The sequence below is a fragment of the Talpa europaea genome (genome assembly GCF_964194135.1).
Source record: "Talpa europaea genome assembly, chromosome: 7".
Taxonomy (NCBI): Eukaryota; Metazoa; Chordata; class Mammalia; order Eulipotyphla; family Talpidae; genus Talpa; species Talpa europaea.
In genome coordinates, this window is record NC_140074.1 from 73,720,026 (window position 1) to 73,742,707 (window position 22,682).

The window sequence follows — 22,682 nt, forward strand, 5'->3', positions numbered from 1 at the left end:
CCTTCCCCCAAGGGGGAGGAGCGGCCCCTTTCCCCATGGGGTAGGGGTCACCCTGCCCCCTTGGAGCTGAGGGTCCCCGCCCCCATTTACCGGCGCCCCCCCCCCCCGGCGGCTCTATGAAGTGCACCTGTGCTCAGGCAGAGTCCGGTGGGCGGGGTCAGGCTACGGACGGGGGCGGAGCCTGGGGCTCAGCAGCGCAGCTGAGGCAGGGGAGGACTCTTCCCCTTTGAGTGGTGCTGGGTTGCTGAGGGCTTTCCCCGCCGGCATGTCCGCCTGCCGTTTTGGAGATACGCCGCGGGCGCCGGCTGTCTGTGGCTTGCAGGGGTTGCCCTACCTGACGGTGAACCCGCCCCTTCGTCTAGGGCGTCTTGGGGCACACGTCCTGCCCCTGGGTTTGTGAGACCGAGAGGAGGGTGCAGGTGTGCCCCGGGAGGAAGATTTACTTTTCCCTTAGGGGGAAGAAGGTCCCGTTTCCCCCTGAGGTAGAGGTTCCCCTACCCCCGTGGGGGCTAAGGGTCCCCGAAAACCCTCGCCCGCGCCCGCTAGCGGCGTCGCTGGGAACTGCACCTGTGCTCAGGCAGAGTCCGGCGGGCGGGGTCAGGCTCCGGCCGGGGGCGTGGCCTGAGGCTCATCAGCGCTGCCTGGCCAGGTGAGGCCTCTTCCCCTTTGAGTGCTGCCGGGTTGCCCGGGCCTTTCCCCCCCCGACCTGTCTGCCTGCAGCTTTGGAGGAGGCCGTGGACGCAGACAGTCGGAGGCATACAGGGGGTACCCTCCCTGTCGGTGACGCCGCCCCTCCGTCTATGGCGACCTGAGCGCACTGTCACCCCTCGGGGTGTGAGTGCGGAGGAGGTTGCAGCTGTCCCCCGAGGGGGAGAGGGCCCCATGGCCAAAACGGGCTTGCGGTCCCTGCACCTGCCGGGGCTCTGGAATCTGTACCCCCGTGGTTGCAGAGGTCGACCTACCCGCTTGGGGCTGAGGGTGCCGGAACCCCAGCCCCACCCTCGCCAGCGCCCCCTAGCGGCGACCCTGGGAACTGCACCTGTGCTCAGTCAGAGTCCGGCGGGCGGGGTCAGGTTCCGGCCGGGGGCGGGGCCTCAGTCCCATCAGCGGTGCCTGGCCACGTGAGGCCTCTTCCCCTTTGAGTGCTGCTGGGTTGCCAGGGGCTTTCCGCACCGACCTGTCTGCCTGCAGTTTTGGAGGGGGCCGCGGACGCAGACAGTCGGAGGCTTGCAGGGGTTGCCCTCCCTGACGGTGACCCCGCCCCTCCGTCTAGGGCGTCCTCCGGCGCCCGGCCTGCCCCTGGGTGTGTGAGTGCGAGAGGAGGCTGCAGGTGTGCCCCGGGGCAAGGTTTACCGTTCCCCAAGGGGGATTGGGCCTCCTTCCCCCATGGGGGAAGAGCGGCCCCTTTCCCCATGGGGTAGGGGTCACCCTGCCCCCTTGGTGCTGAGGGTCCCAGCCCCCATTTACCGGCGCCCCCCCCCCCGGCGGCTCTATGAAGTGCACCTGTGCTCAGGCAGAGTCCGGTGGGCGGGGTCAGGCTACGGCCGGGGGCGGCGCCTGGGGCTCAGCAGCGCAGCTGAGGCAGGGGAGGACTCTTCCCCTTTGAGTGGTGCTGGGTTGCTGAGGGCTTTCCCCGCCGGCATGTCCGCCTGCCGTTTTGCAAGACGCCGCGGCCGCCGGCTGTCTGTGGCTTGCAGGGGTTGCCCTCCCTGACGGTGAACCCGCCCCTTCGTCTAGGGCGTCTTGGGGCACACGTCCAGCCCCTGGGTTTGTGAGTCCGAGAGGAGGGTGCAGGTGTGCCCCGGGAGGAAGATTTACTTTTCCCACAAGGGGGAAGAAGGTCCCGTTTCCCCCTGGGGTAGAGGTTCCCCTACCCCCGTGGGGGCTAAAGGTCCCCGAAAACCCTCGCCCGCGCCCGCTAGCGGCGTCGCTGGGAACTGCACCTGTGCTCAGGCAGAGTCCGGCGGGCGGGGTCAGGCCCCGGCCGGGGGCGTGGCCTGAGGCTCATCAGCGCTGCCTGGCCAGGTGAGGCCTCTTCCCCTTTGAGTGCTGCCGGGTTGCCCGGGCCTTTCCCCCCCCGACCTGTCTGCCTGCAGCTTTGGAGGAGGCCGTGGACGCAGACAGTCGGAGGCATACAGGGGGTATCCTCCCTGTCGGTGACCCCGCCCATCCGTCTATGGCGACCTGAGCGCACTGTCACCCCTCGGGGTGTGAGTGCGGAGGAGGTTGCAGGTGTCCCCCGAGGGGGAGAGGGCCCCATGGGCAAAACGGGCTTGCGGTCCCTGCACCTGCCGGGGTTCTGGAATCTGTACCCCCGTGGTTGCACAGGTCCCCCAACCCGCTTGGGGCTGAGGGTGCCGGAAACCCAGCCCCACGCTCGCCTGCGCCCCCTAGCGGCGGCCCTTTGAACTGCACCTGTGCTCAGGCAGAGTCAGGCGGGCGGGGTCAGGCTCCGGCCGGGGGCGTGGCCTGAGGCTCATCAGCGCTGCCTGGCCAGGTGAGGCCTCTTGCCCTTTGAGTGCTGCCGGGTGGCCGGGGCCTTTCCCCCCCGACCTGTCTGCCTGCAGCTTTGGAGGAGGCCGTGGACGCAGACAGTCCGAGGCATACAGGGGGTACCCTCCCTGACGTTGACCCCGCCCCTCCGTCTATGGCGTCCTCGGCGCACTGTCAGCCCCTCGGGGTGTGAGTGCGGAGGAGGTTGCAGCTGTCCCCCGAGGGGGAGAGGGCCCCATGGCCAAAACGGGCTTGCGGTCCTTGCACCTGTCGGGGCTCTGGAATCTGTACCCCCGTGGTTGCAGCAGTCGACATACCCGCTTGGGGCTGAGGGTGCCCGAATCCCAGCCCCACCCTCTCCAGCGCCCCCTAGCGGCGGCTCTGTGAATTGCACCTGTGCTCAGGCAGAGTCCGGCGGGCGGGGCAGGCTCCGGCCGGGCGCGGTGCCTGAATCCCATCAGCGCTGCCTGGCCACGTGAGGCCTCTTCCCCTTTGAGTGCTGCTGGGTTGCCAGGGGCTTTCCGCACCGACCTGAATGCCTGCAGTTTTGGAGGGGGCCGCGGACGCAGACAGTCGGAGGCTTGCAGGGGTTGCCCTCCTGGACGGTGACCCCGCCCCTCCGTCTAGGGCGTCCTCCGGCGCCCGGCCTGCCCCTGGGTGTGTGAGTGCGAGAGGAGCCTGCAGGTGTGCCCCGGGGGAAGGTTTACCTTTCCCCAAGGGGGAAGTGGGCCTCCTTCCCCCAAGGGGGAGGAGCGGCCCCTTTCCCCATGGGGTAGGGGTCACCCTGCCCCCTTGGAGCTGAGGGTCCCCGCCCCCATTTACCGGCGCCCCCCCCCCCGGCGGCTCTATGAAGTGCACCTGTGCTCAGGCAGAGTCCGGTGGGCGGGGTCAGGCTACGGACGGGGGCGGAGCCTGGGGCTCAGCAGCGCAGCTGAGGCAGGGGAGGACTCTTCCCCTTTGAGTGGTGCTGGGTTGCTGAGGGCTTTCCCCGCCGGCATGTCCGCCTGCCGTTTTGGAGATACGCCGCGGGCGCCGGCTGTCTGTGGCTTGCAGGGGTTGCCCTCCCTGACGGTGAACCCGCCCCTTCGTCTAGGGCGTCTTGGGGCACACGTCCTGCCCCTGGGTTTGTGAGACCGAGAGGAGGGTGCAGGTGTGCCCCGGGAGGAAGATTTACTTTTCCCTTAGGGGGAAGAAGGTCCCGTTTCCCCCTGAGGTAGAGGTTCCCCTACCCCCGTGGGGGCTAAGGGTCCCCGAAAACCCTCGCCCGCGCCCGCTAGCGGCGTCGCTGGGAACTGCACCTGTGCTCAGGCAGAGTCCGGCGGGCGGGGTCAGGCTCCGGCCGGGGGCGTGGCCTGAGGCTCATCAGCGCTGCCTGGCCAGGTGAGGCCTCTTCCCCTTTGAGTGCTGCCGGGTTGCCCGGGCCTTTCCCCCCCCGACCTGTCTGCCTGCAGCTTTGGAGGAGGCCGTGGACGCAGACAGTCGGAGGCATACAGGGGGTACCCTCCCTGAAGTTGACCCCGCCCCTCCGTCTATGGCGTCCTCGGCGCACTGTCACCCCTCGGGGTGTGAGTGCGGAGGAGGTTGCAGCTGTCCCCCGAGGGGGAGAGGGCCCCATGGCCAAAACGGGCTTGCGGTCCCTGCACCTGCCGGGGCTCTGGAATCTGTACCCCCGTGGTTGCAGAGGTCGACCTACCCGCTTGGGGCTGAGGGTGCCGGAACCCCAGCCCCACCCTCGCCAGCGCCCCCTAGCGGCGACCCTGGGAACTGCACCTGTGCTCAGTCAGAGTCCGGCGGGCGGGGTCAGGTTCCGGCCGGGGGCGGGGCCTCAGTCCCATCAGCGGTGCCTGGCCACGTGAGGCCTCTTCCCCTTTGAGTGCTGCTGGGTTGCCAGGGGCTTTCCGCACTGACCTGTCTGCCTGCAGTTTTGGAGGGGGCCGCGGACGCAGACAGTCGGAGGCTTGCAGGGGTTGCCCTCCCTGACGGTGACCCCGCCCCTCCGTCAAGGGCGTCCTCCGGCGCCCGGCCTGCCCCTGGGTGTGTGAGTGCGAGAGGAGGCTGCAGGTGTGCCCCGGGGCAAGGTTTACCGTTCCCCAAGGGGGATTGGGCCTCCTTCCCCCATGGGGGAAGAGCGGCCCCTTTCCCCATGGTGTAGGGGTCACCCTGCCCCCTTGGTGCTGAGGGTCCCCGCCCCCATTTACCGGCGCCCCCCCCCCCGGCGGCTCTATGAATTGCACCTGTGCTCAGGCAGAGTCCGGTGGGCGGGGTCAGGCTACGGACGGGGGCGGAGCCTGGGGCTCAGCAGCGCAGCTGAGGCAGGGGAGGACTCTTCCCCTTTGAGTGGTGCTGGGTTGCTGAGGGCTTTCCCCACCGGCATGTCCGCCTGCCGTTTTGGAGATACGCCGCGGGCGCCGGCTGTCTGTGGCTTGCAGGGGTTGCCCTCCCTGACGGTGAACCCGCCCCTTCGTCTAGGGCGTCTTGGGGCACACGTCCTGCCCCTGGGTTTGTGAGACCGAGAGGAGGGTGCAGGTGTGCCCCGGGAGGAAGATTTACTTTTCCCTTAGGGGGAAGAAGGTCCCGTTTCCCCCTGAGGTAGAGGTTCCCCTACCCCCGTGGGGGCTAAGGGTCCCCGAAAACCCTCGCCCGCGCCCGCTAGCGGCGTCGCTGGGAACTGCACCTGTGCTCAGGCAGAGTCCGGCGGGCGGGGTCAGGTTCCGGCCGGGGGCGGGGCCTCAGTCCCATCAGCGGTGCCTGGCCACGTGAGGCCTCTTCCCCTTTGAGTGCTGCTGGGTTGCCCGGGCCTTTCCCCCCCCGACCTGTTTGCCTGCAGCTTTGGAGGAGGCCGTGGACGCAGACAGTCGGAGGCATACAGGGGGTATCCTCCCTGTCGGTGACCCCGTCCCTCCGTCTATGGCGACCTGAGCGCACTGTCACCCCTCGGGGTGTGAGTGCGGAGGAGGTTGCAGATGTCCCCCGAGGGGGAGAGGGCCCCATGGGCAAAACGGGCTTGCGGTCCCTGCACCTGCCGGGGTTCTGGAATCTGTACCCCCGTGGTTGCACAGGTCCCCCAACCCGCTTGTGGCTGAGGGTGCCGGAAACCCAGCCCCACGCTCGCCTGCGCCCCCTAGCGGCGGCCCTTTGAACTGCACCTGTGCTCAGGCAGTGTCCGGCGGGCGGGGTCAGGCTCCGGCCGGGGGCGTGGCCTGAGGCTCATCAGCGCTGCCTGGCCAGGTGAGGCCTCTTGCCCTTTGAGTGCTGCCGGGTGGCCGGGGCCTTTCCCCCCCGACCTGTCTGCCTGCAGCTTTGGAGGAGGCCGTGGACGCAGACAGTCCGAGGCATACAGGGGGTACCCTCCCTGACGTTGACCCCGCCCCTCCGTCTATGGCGTCCTCGGCGCACTGTCAGCCCCTCGGGGTGTGAGTGCGGAGGAGGTTGCAGCTGTCCCCCGAGGGGGAGAGGGCCCCATGGCCAAAACGGGCTTGCGGTCCTTGCACCTGTCGGGGCTCTGGAATCTGTACCCCCGTGGTTGCAGCAGTCGACATACCCGCTTGGGGCTGAGGGTGCCCGAATCCCAGCACCACCCTCGCCAGCGCCCCCTAGCGGCGGCTCTGTGAATTGCACCTGTGCTCAGGCAGAGTCCGGCGGGCGGGGTCAGGCTCCGGCCGGGCGCGGTGCCTGAGTCCCATCAGCGCTGCCTGGCCACGTGAGGCCTCTTCCCCTTTGAGTGCTGCTGGGTTGCCAGGGGCTTTCCGCACCGACCTGTCTGCCTGCAGTTTTGGAGGGGGCCGCGGACGCAGACAGTCGGAGGCTTGCAGGGGTTGCCCTCCTGGACGGTGACCCCGCCCCTCCGTCTAGGGCGTCCTCCGGCGCCCGGCCTGCCCCTGGGTGTGTGAGTGCGAGAGGAGCCTGCAGGTGTGCCCCGGGGGAAGGTTTACCTTTCCCCAAGGGGGAAGTGGGCCTCCTTCACCCAAGGGGGAGGAGCGGCCCCTTTCCCCATGGGGTAGGGGTCACCCTGCCCCCTTGGAGCTGAGGGTCCCCGCCCCCATTTACCGGCGCCCCCCCCCCCGGCGGCTCTATGAAGTGCACCTGTGCTCAGGCAGAGTCCGGTGGGCGGGGTCAGGCTACGGACGGGGGCGGAGCCTGGGGCTCAGCAGCGCAGCTGAGGCAGGGGAGGACTCTTCCCCTTTGAGTGGTGCTGGGTTGCTGAGGGCTTTCCCCGCCGGCATGTCCGCCTGCCGTTTTGGAGATACGCCGCGGGCGCCGGCTGTCTGTGGCTTGCAGGGGTTGCCCTCCCTGACGGTGAACCCGCCCCTTCGTCTAGGGCGTCTTGGGGCACACGTCCTGCCCCTGGGTTTGTGAGACCGAGAGGAGGGTGCAGGTGTGCCCAGGGAGGAAGATTTACTTTTCCCTTAGGGGGAAGAAGGTCCCGTTTCCCCCTGAGGTAGAGGTTCCCCTACCCCCGTGGGGGCTAAGGGTCCCCGAAAACCCTCGCCCGCGCCCGCTAGCGGCGTCGCTGGGAACTGCACCTGTGCTCAGGCACAGTCCGGCGGGCGGGGTCAGGCTCCGGCCGGGGGCGTGGCCTGAGGCTCATCAGCGCTGCCTGGCCAGGTGAGGCCTCTTCCCCTTTGAGTGCTGCCGGGTTGCCCGGGCCTTTCCCCCCCCGACCTGTCTGCCTGCAGCTTTGGAGGAGGCCGTGGACGCAGACAGTCGGAGGCATACAGGGGGTACCCTCCGTGTCGGTGACCCCGCCCCTCCGTCTATGGCGACCTGAGCGCACTGTCACCCCTCGGGGTGTGAGTGCGGAGGAGGTTGCAGGTGTCCCCCGAGGGGGAGAGGGCCCCATGGGCAAAACGGGCTTGCGGTCCCTGCACCTGCCGGGGTTCTGGAATCTGTACCCCCGTGGTTGCACAGGTCCCCCAACCCGCTTGGGGCTGAGGGTGCCGGAAACCCAGCCCCACGCTCGCCTGCGCCCCCTAGCGGCGGCCCTTTGAACTGCACCTGTGCTCAGGCAGAGTCCGGCGGGCGGGGTCAGGCTCCGGCCGGGGGCGTGGCCTGAGGCTCATCAGCGCTGCCTGGCCAGGTGAGGCCTCTTGCCCTTTGAGTGCTGCCGGGTGGCCGGGGCCTTTCCCCCCCGACCTGTCTGCCTGCAGCTTTGGAGGAGGCCGTGGACGCAGACAGTCCGAGGCATACAGGGGGTACCCTCCCTGACGTTGACCCCGCCCCTCCGTCTATGGCATCCTCGGCGCACTGTCAGCCCCTCGGGGTGTGAGTGCGGAGGAGGTTGCAGCTGTCCCCCGAGGGGGAGAGGGCCCCATGGCCAAAACGGGCTTGCGGTCCTTGCACCTGTCGGGGCTCTGGAATCTGTACCCCCGTGGTTGCAGCAGTCGACATACCCGCTTGGGGCTGAGGGTGCCCGAATCCCAGCACCACCCTCTCCAGCGCCCCCTAGCGGCGGCTCTGTGAATTGCACCTGTGCTCAGGCAGAGTCCGGCGGGCGGGGCAGGCTCCGGCCGGGCGCGGTGCCTGAATCCCATCAGCGCTGCCTGGCCACGTGAGGCCTCTTCCCCTTTGAGTGCTGCTGGGTTGCCAGGGGCTTTCCGCACCGACCTGTCTGCCTGCAGTTTTGGAGGGGGCCGCGGACGCAGACAGTCGGAGGCTTGCAGGGGTTGCCCTCCTGGACGGTGACCCCGCCCCTCCGTCTAGGGCGTCCTCCGGCGCCCGGCCTGCCCCTGGGTGTGTGAGTGCGAGAGGAGCCTGCAGGTGTGCCCCGGGGGAAGGTTTACCTTTCCCCAAGGGGGAAGTGGGCCTCCTTCCCCCAAGGGGGAGGAGCGGCCCCTTTCCCCATGGGGTAGGGGTCACCCTGCCCCCTTGGAGCTGAGGGTCCCCGCCCCCATTTACCGGCGCCCCCCCCCCGGCGGCTCTATGAAGTGCACCTGTGCTCAGGCAGAGTCCGGTGGGCGGGGTCAGGCTACGGACGGGGGCGGAGCCGGGGCTCAGCAGCGCAGCTGAGGCAGGGGAGGACTCTTCCCCTTTGAGTGGTGCTGGGTTGCTGAGGGCTTTCCCCGCCGGCATGTCCGCCTGCCGTTTTGGAGATACGCCGCGGGCGCCGGCTGTCTGTGGCTTGCAGGGGTTGCCCTCCCTGACGGTGAACCCGCCCCTTCGTCTAGGGCGTCTTGGGGCACACGTCCTGCCCCTGGGTTTGTGAGACCGAGAGGAGGGTGCAGGTGTGCCCCGGGAGGAAGATTTACTTTTCCCTTAGGGGGAAGAAGGTCCCGTTTCCCCCTGAGGTAGAGGTTCCCCTACCCCCGTGGGGGCTAAGGGTCCCCGAAAACCCTCGCCCGCGCCCGCTAGCGGCGTCGCTGGGAACTGCACCTGTGCTCAGGCAGAGTCCGGCGGGCGGGGTCAGGCTCCGGCCGGGGGCGTGGCCTGAGGCTCATCAGCGCTGCCTGGCCAGGTGAGGCCTCTTCCCCTTTGAGTGCTGCCGGGTTGCCCGGGCCTTTCCCCCCCCGACCTGTCTGCCTGCAGCTTTGGAGGAGGCCGTGGACGCAGACAGTCGGAGGCATACAGGGGGTACCCTCCCTGACGTTGACCCCGCCCCTCCGTCTATGGCGTCCTCGGCGCACTGTCACCCCTCGGGGTGTGAGTGCGGAGGAGGTTGCAGCTGTCCCCCGAGGGGGAGAGGGCCCCATGGCCAAAACGGGCTTGCGGTCCCTGCACCTGCCGGGGCTCTGGAATCTGTACCCCCGTGGTTGCAGAGGTCGACCTACCCGCTTGGGGCTGAGGGTGCCGGAACCCCAGCCCCACCCTCGCCAGCGCCCCCTAGCGGCGACCCTGGGAACTGCACCTGTGCTCATTCAGAGTCCGGCGGGCGGGGTCAGGTTCTGGCCGGGGGCGGGGCCTCAGTCCCATCAGCGGTGCCTGGCCACGTGAGGCCTCTTCCCCTTTGAGTGCTGCTGGGTTGCCAGGGGCTTTCCGCACCGACCTGTCTGCCTGCAGTTTTGGAGGGGGCCGCGGACGCAGACAGTCGGAGGCTTGCAGGGGTTGCCCTCCCTGACGGTGACCCCGCCCCTCCGTCAAGGGCGTCCTCCGGCGCCCGGCCTGCCCCTGGGTGTGTGAGTGCGAGAGGAGGCTGCAGGTGTGCCCCGGGGCAAGGTTTACCGTTCCCCAAGGGGGATTGGGCCTCCTTCCCCCATGGGGGAAGAGCGGCCCCTTTCCCCATGGTGTAGGTGTCACCCTGCCCCCTTGGTGCTGAGGGTCCCCGCCCCCATTTACCGGCGCCCCCCCCCCCCGGCGGCTCTATGAAGTGCACCTGTGCTCAGGCAGAGTCCGGTGGGCGGGGTCAGGCTACGGACGGGGGCGGAGCCTGGGGCTCAGCAGCGCAGCTGAGGCAGGGGAGGACTCTTCCCCTTTGAGTGGTGCTGGGTTGCTGAGGGCTTTCCCCACCGGCATGTCCGCCTGCCGTTTTGGAGATACGCCGCGGGCGCCGGCTGTCTGTGGCTTGCAGGGGTTGCCCTCCCTGACGGTGAACCCGCCCCTTCGTCTAGGGCGTCTTGGGGCACACGTCCTGCCCCTGGGTTTGTGAGACCGAGAGGAGGGTGCAGGTGTGCCCCGGGAGGAAGATTTACTTTTCCCTTAGGGGGAAGAAGGTCCCGTTTCCCCCTGAGGTAGAGGTTCCCCTACCCCCGTGGGGGCTAAGGGTCCCCGAAAACCCTCGCCCGCGCCCGCTAGCGGCGTCGCTGGGAACTGCACCTGTGCTCAGGCAGAGTCCGGCGGGCGGGGTCAGGCTCCGGCCGGGGGCGTGGCCTGAGGCTCATCAGCGCTGCCTGGCCAGGTGAGGCCTCTTCCCCTTTGAGTGCTGCCGGGTTGCCCGGGCCTTTCCCCCCCCGACCTGTCTGCCTGCAGCTTTGGAGGAGGCCGTGGACGCAGACAGTCGGAGGCATACAGGGGGTACCCTCCCTGACGTTGACCCCGCCCCTCCGTCTATGGCGTCCTCGGCGCACTGTCACCCCTCGGGGTGTGAGTGCGGAGGAGGTTGCAGCTGTCCCCCGAGGGGGAGAGGGCCCCATGGCCAAAACGGGCTTGCGGTCCCTGCACCTGCCGGGGCTCTGGAATCTGTACCCCCGTGGTTGCAGAGGTCGACCTACCCGCTTGGGGCTGAGGGTGCCGGAACCCCAGCCCCACCCTCGCCAGCGCCCCCTAGCGGCGACCCTGGGAACTGCACCTGTGCTCAGTCAGAGTCCGGCGGGCGGGGTCAGTTTCCGGCCGGGGGCGGGGCCTCAGTCCCATCAGCGGTGCCTGGCCACGTGAGGCCTCTTCCCCTTTGAGTGCTGCTGGGTTGCCCGGGCCTTTCCCCCCCCGACCTGTCTGCCTGCAGCTTTGGAGGAGGCCGTGGACGCAGACAGTCGGAGGCATACAGGGGGTATCCTCCCTGTCGGTGACCCCGCCCCTCCGTCTATGGCGACCTGAGCGCACTGTCACCCCTCGGGGTGTGAGTGCGGAGGAGGTTGCAGGTGTCCCCCGAGGGGGAGTGGGCCCCATGGGCAAAACGGGCTTGCGGTCCCTGCACCTGCCGGGGTTCTGGAATCTGTACCCCCGTGGTTGCACAGGTCCCCCAACCCGCTTGTGGCTGAGGGTGCCGGAAACCCAGCCCCACGCTCGCCTGCGCCCCCTAGCGGCGGCCCTTTGAACTGCACCTGTGCTCAGGCAGTGTCCGGCGGGCGGGGTCAGGCTCCGGCCGGGGGCGTGGCCTGAGGCTCATCAGCGCTGCCTGGCCAGGTGAGGCCTCTTGCCCTTTGAGTGCTGCCGGGTGGCCGGGGCCTTTCCCCCCCGACCTGTCTGCCTGCAGCTTTGGAGGAGGCCGTGGACGCAGACAGTCCGAGGCATACAGGGGGTACCCTCCCTGACGTTGACCCCGCCCCTCCGTCTATGGCGTCCTCGGCGCACTGTCAGCCCCTCGGGGTGTGAGTGCGGAGGAGGTTGCAGCTGTCCCCCGAGGGGGAGAGGGCCCCATGGCCAAAACGGGCTTGCGGTCCTTGCACCTGTCGGGGCTCTGGAATCTGTACCCCCGTGGTTGCAGCAGTCGACATACCCGCTTGGGGCTGAGGGTGCCCGAATCCCAGCACCACCCTCGCCAGCGCCCCCTAGCGGCGGCTCTGTGAATTGCACCTGTGCTCAGGCAGAGTCCGGCGGGCGGGGTCAGGCTCCGGCCGGGCGCGGTGCCTGAGTCCCATCAGCGCTGCCTGGCCACGTGAGGCCTCTTCCCCTTTGAGTGCTGCTGGGTTGCCAGGGGCTTTCCGCACCGACCTGTCTGCCTGCAGTTTTGGAGGGGGCCGCGGACGCAGACAGTCGGAGGCTTGCAGGGGTTGCCCTCCCGGACGGTGACCCCGCCCCTCCGTCTAGGGCGTCCTCCGGCGCCCGGCGTGCCCCTGGGTGTGTGAGTGCGAGAGGAGCCTGCAGGTGTGCCCCGGGGGAAGGTTTACCTTTCCCCAAGGGGGAAGTGGGCCTCCTTCCCCCAAGGGGGAGGAGCGGCCCCTTTCCCCATGGGGTAGGGGTCACCCTGCCCCCTTGGAGCTGAGGGTCCCCGCCCCCATTTACCGGCGCCCCCCCACCCCCGGCGGCTCTATGAAGTGCACCTGTGCTCAGGCAGAGTCCGGTGGGCGGGGTCAGGCTACGGACGGGGGCGGAGCCTGGGGCTCAGCAGCGCAGCTGAGGCAGGGGAGGACTCTTCCCCTTTGAGTGGTGCTGGGTTGCTGAGGGCTTTCCCCACCGGCATGTCCGCCTGCCGTTTTGGAGATACGCCGCGGGCGCCGGCTGTCTGTGGCTTGCAGGGGTTGCCCTCCCTGACGGTGAACCCGCCCCTTCGTCTAGGGCGTCTTGGGGCACACGTCCTGCCCCTGGGTTTGTGAGACCGAGAGGAGGGTGCAGGTGTGCCCCGGGAGGAAGATTTACTTTTCCCTTAGGGGGAAGAAGGTCCCGTTTCCCCCTGAGGTAGAGGTTCCCCTACCCCCGTGGGGGCTAAGGGTCCCCGAAAACCCTCGCCCGCGCCCGCTAGCGGCGTCGCTGGGAACTGCACCTGTGCTCAGGCAGAGTCCGGCGGGCGGGGTCAGGCTCCGGCCGGGGGCGTGGCCTGAGGCTCATCAGCGCTGCCTGGCCAGGTGAGGCCTCTTCCCCTTTGAGTGCTGCCGGGTTGCCCGGGCCTTTCCCCCCCCGACCTGTCTGCCTGCAGCTTTGGAGGAGGCCGTGGACGCAGACAGTCGGAGGCATACAGGGGGTATCCTCCCTGTCGGTGACCCCGCCCCTCCGTCTATGGCGACCTGAGCGCACTGTCACCCCTCGGGGTGTGAGTGCGGAGGAGGTTGCAGGTGTCCCCCGAGGGGGAGAGGGCCCCATGGGCAAAACGGGCTTGCGGTTCCTGCACCTGCCGGGGTTCTGGAATCTGTACTCCCGTGGTTGCACAGGTCCCCCAACCCGCTTGTGGCTGAGGGTGCCGGAACCCCAGCCCCACGCTCGCCTGCGCCCCCTAGCGGCGGCCCTTTGAACTGCACCTGTGCTCAGGCAGTGTCCGGCGGGCGGGGTCAGGCTCCGGCCGGGGGCGTGGCCTGAGGCTCATCAGCGCTGCCTGGCCAGGTGAGGCCTCTTGCCCTTTGAGTGCTGCCGGGTGGCCGGGGCCTTTCCCCCCCGACCTGTCTGCCTGCAGCTTTGGAGGAGGCCGTGGACGCAGACAGTCCGAGGCATACAGGGGGTACCCTCCCTGACGTTGACCCCGCCCCTCCGTCTATGGCGTCCTCGGCGCACTGTCAGCCCCTCGGGGTGTGAGTGCGGAGGAGGTTGCAGCTGTCCCCCGAGGGGGAGAGGGCCCCATGGCCAAAACGGGCTTGCGGTCCTTGCACCTGTCGGGGCTCTGGAATCTGTACCCCCGTGGTTGCAGCAGTCGACATACCCGCTTGGGGCTGAGGGTGCCCGAATCCCAGCACCACCCTCGCCAGCGCCCCCTAGCGGCGGCTCTGTGAATTGCACCTGTGCTCAGGCAGAGTCCGGCGGGCGGGGTCAGGCTCCGGCCGGGCGCGGTGCCTGAGTCCCATCAGCGCTGCCTGGCCACGTGAGGCCTCTTCCCCTTTGAGTGCTGCTGGGTTGCCAGGGGCTTTCCGCACCGACCTGTCTGCCTGCAGTTTTGGAGGGGGCCGCGGACGCAGACAGTCGGAGGCTTGCAGGGGTTGCCCTCCTGGACGGTGACCCCGCCCCTCCGTCTAGGGCGTCCTCCGGCGCCCGGCCTGCCCCTGGGTGTGTGAGTGCGAGAGGAGCCTGCAGGTGTGCCCCGGGGGAAGGTTTACCTTTCCCCAAGGGGGAAGTGGGCCTCCTTCCCCCAAGGGGGAGGAGCGGCCCCTTTCCCCATGGGGTAGGAGTCACCCTGCCCCCTTGGAGCTGAGGGTCCCCGCCCCCATTTACCGGCGCCCCCCCCCCGGCGGCTCTATGAAGTGCACCTGTGCTCAGGCAGAGTCCGGTGGGCGGGGTCAGGCTACGGACGGGGGCGGAGCCTGGGGCTCAGCAGCGCAGCTGAGGCAGGGGAGGACTCTTCCCCTTTGAGTGGTGCTGGGTTGCTGAGGGCTTTCCCCGCCGGCATGTCCGCCTGCCGTTTTGGAGATACGCCGCGGGCGCCGGCTGTCTGTGGCTTGCAGGGGTTGCCCTACCTGACGGTGAACCCGCCCCTTCGTCTAGGGCGTCTTGGGGCACACGTCCTGCCCTTGGGTTTGTGAGACCGAGAGGAGGGTGCAGGTGTGCCCCCGGAGGAAGATTTACTTTTCCCTTAGGGGGAAGAAGGTCCCGTTTCCCCCTGAGGTAGAGGTTCCCCTACCCCCGTGGGGGCTAAGGGTCCCCGAAAACGCTCGCCCGCGCCCGCTAGCGGCGTCGCTGGGAACTGCACCTGTGCTCAGGCAGAGTCCGGCGGGCGGGGTCAGGCTCCGGCCGGGGGCGTGGCCTGAGGCTCATCAGCGCTGCCTGGCCAGGTGAGGCCTCTTCCCCTTTGAGTGCTGCCGGGTTGCCCGGGCCTTTCCCCCCCCGACCTGTCTGCCTGCAGCTTTGGAGGAGGCCGTGGACGCAGACAGTCGGAGGCATACAGGGGGTACCCTCCCTGTCGGTGACCCCGCCCCTCCGTCTATGGCGACCTGAGCGCACTGTCACCCCTCGGGGTGTGAGTGCGGAGGAGGTTGCAGCTGTCCCCCGAGGGGGAGAGGGCCCCATGGCCAAAACGGGCTTGCGGTATCTGCACCTGCCGGGGCTCTGGAATCTGTACCCCCGTGGTTGCAGAGGTCGACCTACCCGCTTGGGGCTGAGGGTGCCGGAACCCCAGCCCCACCCTCGCCAGCGCCCCCTAGCGGCGACCCTGGGAACTGCACCTGTGCTCAGTCAGAGTCCGGCGGGCGGGGTCAGGTTCCGGCCGGGGGCGGGGCCTCATTCCCATCAGCGGTGCCTGGCCACGTGAGGCCTCTTCCCCTTTGAGTGCTGCTGGGTTGCCAGGGGCTTTCCGCACCGACCTGTCTGCCTGCAGTTTTGGAGGGGGCCGCGGACGCAGACAGTCGGAGGCTTGCAGGGGTTGCCCTCCCTGACGGTGACCCCGCCCCTCCGTCTAGGGCGTCCTCCGGCGCCCGGCCTGCCCCTGGGTGTGTGAGTGCGAGAGGAGGCTGCAGGTGTGCCCCGGGGCAAGGTTTACCGTTCCCCAAGGGGGATTGGGCCTCCTTCCCCCATGGGGGAAGAGCGGCCCCTTTCCCCATGGGGTAGGGTTCACCCTGCCCCCTTGGTGCTGAGGGTCCCCGCCCCCATTTACCGGCGCCCCCCCCCCCGGCGGCTCTATGAAGTGCACCTGTGCTCAGGCAGAGTCCGGTGGGCGGGGTCAGGCTACGGCCGGGGGCGGCGCCTGGGGCTCAGCAGCGCAGCTGAGGCAGGGGAGGACTCTTCCCCTTTGAGTGGTGCTGGGTTGCTGAGGGCTTTCCCCGCCGGCATGTCCGCCTGCCGTTTTGCAAGACGCCGCGGCCGCCGGCTGTCTGTGGCTTGCAGGGGTTGCCCTCCCTGACGGTGAACCCGCCCCTTCGTCTAGGGCGTCTTGGGGCACACGTCCTGCCCCTGGGTTTGTGAGTCCGAGAGGAGGGTGCAGGTGTGCCCCGGGAGGAAGATTTACTTTTCCCACAAGGGGGAAGAAGGTCCCGTTTCCCCCTGGGGTAGAGGTTCCCCTACCCCCGTGGGGGCTAAGGGTCCCCGAAAACCCTCGCCCGCGCCCGCTAGCGGCGTCGCTGGGAACTGCACCTGTGCTCAGGCAGAGTCCGGCGGGCGGGGTCAGGCTCCGGCCGGGGGCGTGGCCTGAGGCTCATCAGCGCTGCCTGGCCAGGTGAGGCCTCTTCCCCTTTGAGTGCTGCCGGGTTGCCCGGGCCTTTCCCCCCCCGACCTGTCTGCCTGCAGCTTTGGAGGAGGCCGTGGACGCAGACAGTCGGAGGCATACAGGGGGTATCCTCCCTGTCGGTGACCCCGCCCATCCGTCTATGGCGACCTGAGCGCACTGTCACCCCTCGGGGTGTGAGTGCGGAGGAGGTTGCAGGTGTCCCCCGAGGGGGAGAGGGCCCCATGGGCAAAACGGGCTTGCGGTCCCTGCACCTGCCGGGGTTCTGGAATCTGTACCCCCGTGGTTGCACAGGTCCCCCAACCCGCTTGGGGCTGAGGGTGCCGGAAACCCAGCCCCACGCTCGCCTGCGCCCCCTAGCGGCGGCCCTTTGAACTGCACCTGTGCTCAGGCAGAGTCCGGCGGGCGGGGTCAAGCTCCGGCCGGGGGCGTGGCCTGAGGCTCATCAGCGCTGCCTGGCCAGGTGAGGCCTCTTGCCCTTTGAGTGCTGCCGGGTGGCCGGGGCCTTTCCCCCCCGACCTGTCTGCCTGCAGCTTTGGAGGAGGCCGTGGACGCAGACAGTCCGAGGCATACAGGGGGTACCCTCCCTGACGTTGACCCCGCCCCTCCGTCTATGGCGTCCTCGGCGCACTGTCAGCCCCTCGGGGTGTGAGTGCGGAGGAGGTTGCAGTTGTCCCCCGAGGGGGAGAGGGCCCCATGGCCAAAACGGGCTTGCGGTCCTTGCACCTGTCGGGGCTCTGGAATCTGTACCCCCGTGGTTGCAGCAGTCGACATACCCGCTTGGGGCTGAGGGTGCCCGAATCCCAGCACCACCCTCGCCAGCGCCCCCTAGCGGCGGCTCTGTGAATTGCACCTGTGCTCAGGCAGAGTCCGGCGGGCGGGGCAGGCTCCGGCCGGGCGCGGTGCCTGAATCCCATCAGCGCTGCCTGGCCACGTGAGGCCTCTTCCCCTTTGAGTGCTGCTGGGTTGCCAGGGGCTTTCCGCACCGACCTGTCTGCCTGCAGTTTTGGAGGGGGCCGCGGACGCAGACAGTCGGAGGCTTGCAGGGGTTGCCCTCCTGGACGGTGACCCCGCCCCTCCGTCTAGGGCGTCCTCCGGCGCCCGGCCTGCCCCTGGGTGTGTGAGTGCGAGAGGAGCCTGCAGGTGTGCCCCGGGGGAAGGTTTACCTTTCCCCAAGGGGGAAGTGGGCCTCCTTCCCCCAAGGGGGAGGAGCGGCCCCTTTCCCCATGGGGTAGGGGTCACCCTGCCCCCTTGGAGCTGAGGGTCCCCGCCCCCATTTACCGGCGCCCCCCCCCCCGGCGGCTCTATGAAGTGCACCTGTGCTCAGGCAGAGTCCGGTGGGCGGGGTCAGGCTACGGACGGGGGCGGAGCCTGGGGCTCAGCAGCGCAGCTGAGACAGGGGAGGACTCTTCCCCTTTGAGTGGTGCTGGGTTGCTGAGGGCTTTCCCCGCCGGCATGTCCGCCTGCCGTTTTGGAGATACGCCGCGGGCGCCGGCTGTCTGTGGCTTGCAGGGGTTGCCCTCCCTGACGGTGAACCCGCCCCTTCGTCTAGGGCGTCTTGGGGCACACGTCCTGCCCCTGGGTTTGTGAGACCGAGAGGAGGGTGCAGGTGTGCCCCGGGAGGAAGATTTACTTTTCCCTTAGGGGGAAGAAGGTCCCGTTTCCCCCTGAGGTAGAGGTTCCCCTACCCCCGTGGGGGCTAAGGGTCCCCGAAAACCCTCGCCCGCGCCCGCTAGCGGCGTCGCTGGGAACTGCACCTGTGCTCAGGCAGAGTCCGGCGGGCGGGGTCAGGCTCCGGCCGGGGGCGTGGCCTGAGGCTCATCAGCGCTGCCTGGCCAGGTGAGGCCTCTTCCCCTTTGAGTGCTGCCGGGTTGCCCGGGCCTTTCCCCCCCCGACCTGTCTGCCTGCAGCTTTGGAGGAGGCCGTGGACGCAGACAGTCGGAGGCATAAGGGGGTACCCTCCCTGACGTTGACACCGCCCCTCCGTCTATGGCGTCCTCGGCGCACTGTCACCCCTCGGGGTGTGAGTGCGGAGGAGGTTGCAGCTGTCCCCCGAGGGGGAGAGGGCCCCATGGCCAAAACGGGCTTGCGGTCCCTGCACCAGCCGGGGCTCTGGAATCTGTACCCCCGTGGTTGCAGAGGTCGACCTACCCGCTTGGGGCTGAGGGTGCCGGAACCCCAGCCCCACCCTCGCCAGCGCCCCCTAGCGGCGACCCTGGGAACTGCACCTGTGCTCAGTCAGAGTCCGGCGGGCGGGGTCAGGTTCCGGCCGGGGGCGGGGCCTCAGTCCCATCAGCGGTGCCTGGCCACGTGAGGCCTCTTCCCCTTTGAGTGCTGCTGGCTTGCCCGGGCCTTTCCCCCCCCGACCTGTCTGCCTGCAGCTTTGGAGGTGGCCGTGGACGCAGACAGTCGGAGGCATACAGGGGGTATCCTCCCTGTCGGTGACCCCGCCCCTCCGTCTATGGCGACCTGAGCGCACTGTCACCCCTCGGGGTGTGAGTGCGGAGGAGGTTGCAGGTGTCCCCCGAGGGGGAGAGGGCCCCATGGGCAAAACGGGCTTGCGGTCCCTGCACCTGCCGGGGTTCTGGAATCTGTACCCCCGTGGTTGCACAGGTCCCCCAACCCGCTTGTGGCTGAGGGTGCCGGAAACCCAGCCCCACGCTCGCCTGCGCCCCCTAGCGGCGGCCCTTTGAACTGCACCTGTGCTCAGGCAGTGTCCGGCGGGCGGGGTCAGGCTCCGGCCGGGGGCGTGGCCTGAGGCTCATCAGCGCTGCCTGGCCAGGTGAGGCCTCTTGCCCTTTGAGTGCTGCCGGGTGGCCGGGGCCTTTCCCCCCCGACCTGTCTGCCTGCAGCTTTGGAGGAGGCCGTGGACGCAGACAGTCCGAGGCATACAGGGGGTACCCTCCCTGACGTTGACCCCGCCCCTCCGTCTATGGCGTCCTCGGCGCACTGTCAGCCCCTCGGGGTGTGAGTGCGGAGGAGGTTGCAGCTGTCCCCGGAGGGGGAGAGGGCCCCATGGCCAAAACGGGCTTGCGGTCCTTGCACCTGTCGGGGCTCTGGAATCTGTACCCCCGTGGTTGCAGCAGTCGACATACCCGCTTGGGGCTGAGGGTGCCCGAATCCCAGCACCACCCTCGCCAGCGCCCCCTAGCGGCGGCTCTGTGAATTGCACCTGTGCTCAGGCAGAGTCCGGCGGGCGGGGTCAGGCTCCGGCCGGGCGCGGTGCCTGAGTCCCATCAGCGCTGCCTGGCCACGTGAGGCCTCTTCCCCTTTGAGTGCTGCTGGGTTGCCAGGGGCTTTCCGCACCGACCTGTCTGCCTGCAGTTTTGGAGGGGGCCGCGGACGCAGACAGTCGGAGGCTTGCAGGGGTTGCCCTCCTGGACGGTGACCCCGCCCCTCCGTCTAGGGCGTCCTCCGGCGCCCGGCCTGCCCCTGGGTGTGTGAGTGCGAGAGGAGCCTGCAGGTGTGCCCCGGGGGAAGGTTTACCTTTCCCCAAGGGGGAAGTGGGCCTCCTTCCCCCAAGGGGGAGGAGCGGCCCCTTTCCCCATGGGGTAGGGGTCACCCTGCCCCCTTGGAGCTGAGGGTCCCCGCCCCCATTTACCGGCGCCCCCCCCCCCGGCGGCTCTATGAAGTGCACCTGTGCTCAGGCAGAGTCCGGTGGGCGGGGTCAGGCTACGGACGGGGGCGGAGCCTGGGGCTCAGCAGCGCAGCTGAGGCAGGGGAGGACTCTTCCCCTTTGAGTGGTGCTGGGTTGCTGAGGGCTTTCCCCGCCGGCATGTCCGCCTGCCGTTTTGGAGATACGCCGCGGGCGCCGGCTGTCTGTGGCTTGCAGGGGTTGCCCTCCCTGACGGTGAACCCGCCCCTTCGTCTAGGGCGTCTTGGGGCACACGTCCTGCCCCTGGGTTTGTGAGACCGAGAGGAGGGTGCAGGTGTGCCCCGGGAGGAAGATTTACTTTTCCCTTAGGGGGAAGAAGGTCCCGTTTCCCCCTGAGGTAGAGGTTCCCCTACCCCCGTGGGGGCTAAGGGTCCCCGAAAACCCTCGCCCGCGCCCGCTAGCGGCGTCGCTGGGAACTGCACCTGTGCTCAGGCAGAGTCCGGCGGGCGAGGTCAGGCTCCGGCCGGGGGCGTGGCCTGAGGCTCATCAGCGCTGCCTGGCCAGGTGAGGCCTCTTCCCCTTTGAGTGCTGCCGGGTGGCCCGGGCCTTTCCCCCCCCGACCTGTCTGCCTGCAGCTTTGGAGGAGGCCGTGGACGCAGACAGTCGGAGGCATACAGGGGGTATCCTCCCTGTCGGTGACCCCGCCCATCCGTCTATGGCGACCTGAGCGCACTGTCACCCCTCGGGGTGTGAGTGCGGAGGAGGTGGCAGGTGTCCCCCGAGGGGGAGAGGGCCCCATGGGCAAAACGGGCTTGCGGTCCCTGCACCTGCCGGGGTTCTGGAATCTGTACCCCCGTGGTTGCACAGGTGTCCCAACCCGCTTGGGGCTGAGGGTGCCGGAAACCCAGCCCCACGCTCGCCTGCGCCCCCTAGCGGCGGCCCTTTGAACTGCACCTGTGCTCAGGCAGAGTCCGGCGGGCGGGGTCAGGCTCCGGCCGGGGGCGTGGCCTGAGGCTCATCAGCGCTGCCTGGCCAGGTGAGGCCTCTTGCCCTTTGAGTGCTGCCGGGTGGCCGGGGCCTTTCCCCCCCGACCTGTCTGCCTGCAGCTTTGGAGGAGGCCGTGGACGCAGACAGTCCGAGGCATACAGGGGGTACCCTCCCTGACGTTGACCCCGCCCCTCCGTCTATGGCGTCCTCGGCGCACTGTCAGCCCCTCGGGGTGTGAGTGCGGAGGAGGTTGCAGTTGTCCCCCGAGGGGGAGAGGGCCCCATGGCAAAAACGGGCTTGCGGTCCTTGCACCTGTCGGGGCTCTGGAATCTGTACCCCCGTGGTTGCAGCAGTCGACATACCCGCTTGGGGCTGAGGGTGCCCGAATCCCAGCACCACCCTCTCCAGCGCCCCCTAGCGGCGGCTCTGTGAATTGCACCTGTGCTCAGGCAGAGTCCGGCGGGCGGGGCAGGCTCCGGCCGGGCGCGGTGCCTGAATCCCATCAGCGCTGCCTGGCCACGTGAGGCCTCTTCCCCTTTGAGTGCTGCTGGGTTGCCAGGGGCTTTCCGCACCGACCTGTCTGCCTGCAGTTTTGGAGGGGGCCGCGGACGCAGACAGTCGGAGGCTTGCAGGGGTTGCCCTCCTGGACGGTGACCCCGCCCCTCCGTCTAGGGCGTCTTGGGGCACACGTCCTGCCCCTGGGTTTGTGAGACCGAGAGGAGGGTGCAGGTGTGCCCCGGGAGGAATATTTACTTTTCCCTTAGGGGGAAGAAGGTCCCGTTTCCCCCTGAGGTAGAGGTTCCCCTACCCCCGTGGGGGCTAAGGGTCCCCGAAAACCCTCGCCCGCGCCCGCTAGCGGCGTCGCTGGGAACTGCACCTGTGCTCAGGCAGAGTCCGACGGGCGGGGTCAGGCTCCGGCCGGGGGCGTGGCCTGAGGCTCATCAGCGCTGCCTGGCCAGGTGAGGCCTCTTCCCCTTTGAGTGCTGCCAGGTGGCCCGGGCCTTTCCCCCCCCGACCTGTCTGCCTGCAGCTTTGGAGGAGGCCGTGGACGCAGACAGTCGGAGGCATACAGGGGGTACCCTCCCTGTCGGTGACCCCGCCCCTCCGTCTATGGCGACCTGAGCGCACTGTCACCCCTCGGGGTGTGAGTGCGGAGGAGGTTGCAGCTGTCCCCCGAGGGGGAGAGGGCCCCATGGCCAAAACGGGCTTGCGGTCCCTGCACCTGCCGGGGCTCTGGAATCTGTACCCCCGTGGTTGCAGAGGTCGACCTACCCGCTTGGGGCTGAGGGTGCCGGAACCCCAGCCCCACCCTCGCCAGCGCCCCCTAGCGGCGACCCTGGGAACTGCACCTGTGCTCAGTCAGAGTCCGGCGGGCGGGGTCAGGTTCCGGCCGGGGGCGGGGCCTCAGTCCCATCAGCGGTGCCTGGCCACGTGAGGCCTCTTCCCCTTTGAGTGCTGCTGGGTTGCCAGGGGCTTTCCGCACCGACCTGTCTGCCTGCAGTTTTGGAGGGGGCCGCGGACGCAGACAGTCGGAGGCTTGCAGGGGTTGCCCTCCCTGACGGTGACCCCGCCCCTCCGTCTAGGGCGTCCTTCCGGCGCCCGGCCTGCCCCTGGGTGTGTGAGTGCGAGAGGAGGCTGCAGGTGTGCCCCGGGGCAAGGTTTACCGTTCCCCAAGGGGGATTGGGCCTCCTTCCCCCATGGGGGAAGAGCGGCCCCTTTCCCCATGGGGTAGGGGTCACCCTGCCCCCTTGGTGCTGAGGGTCCCCGCCCCCATTCACCGGCGCCCCCCCCCCCGGCGGCTCTATGAAGTGCACCTGTGCTCAGGCAGAGTCCGGTGGGCGGGGTCAGGCTACGGCCGGGGGCGGCGCCTGGGGCTCAGCAGCGCAGCTGAGGCAGGGGAGGACTCTTCCCCTTTGAGTGGTGCTGGGTTGCTGAGGGCTTTCCCCGCCGGCATGTCCGCCTGCCGTTTTGCAAGACGCCGCGGCCGCCGGCTGTCTGTGGCTTGCAGGGGTTGCCCTCCCTGACGGTGAACCCGCCCCTTCGTCTAGGGCGTCTTGGGGCACACGTCCTGCCCCTGGGTTTGTGAGTCCGAGAGGAGGGTGCAGGTGTGCCCCGGGAGGAAGATTTACTTTTCCCACAAGGGGGAAGAAGGTCCCGTTTCCCCCTGGGGTAGAGGTTCCCCTACCCCCGTGGGGGCTAAGGGTCCCCGAAAACCCTCGCCCG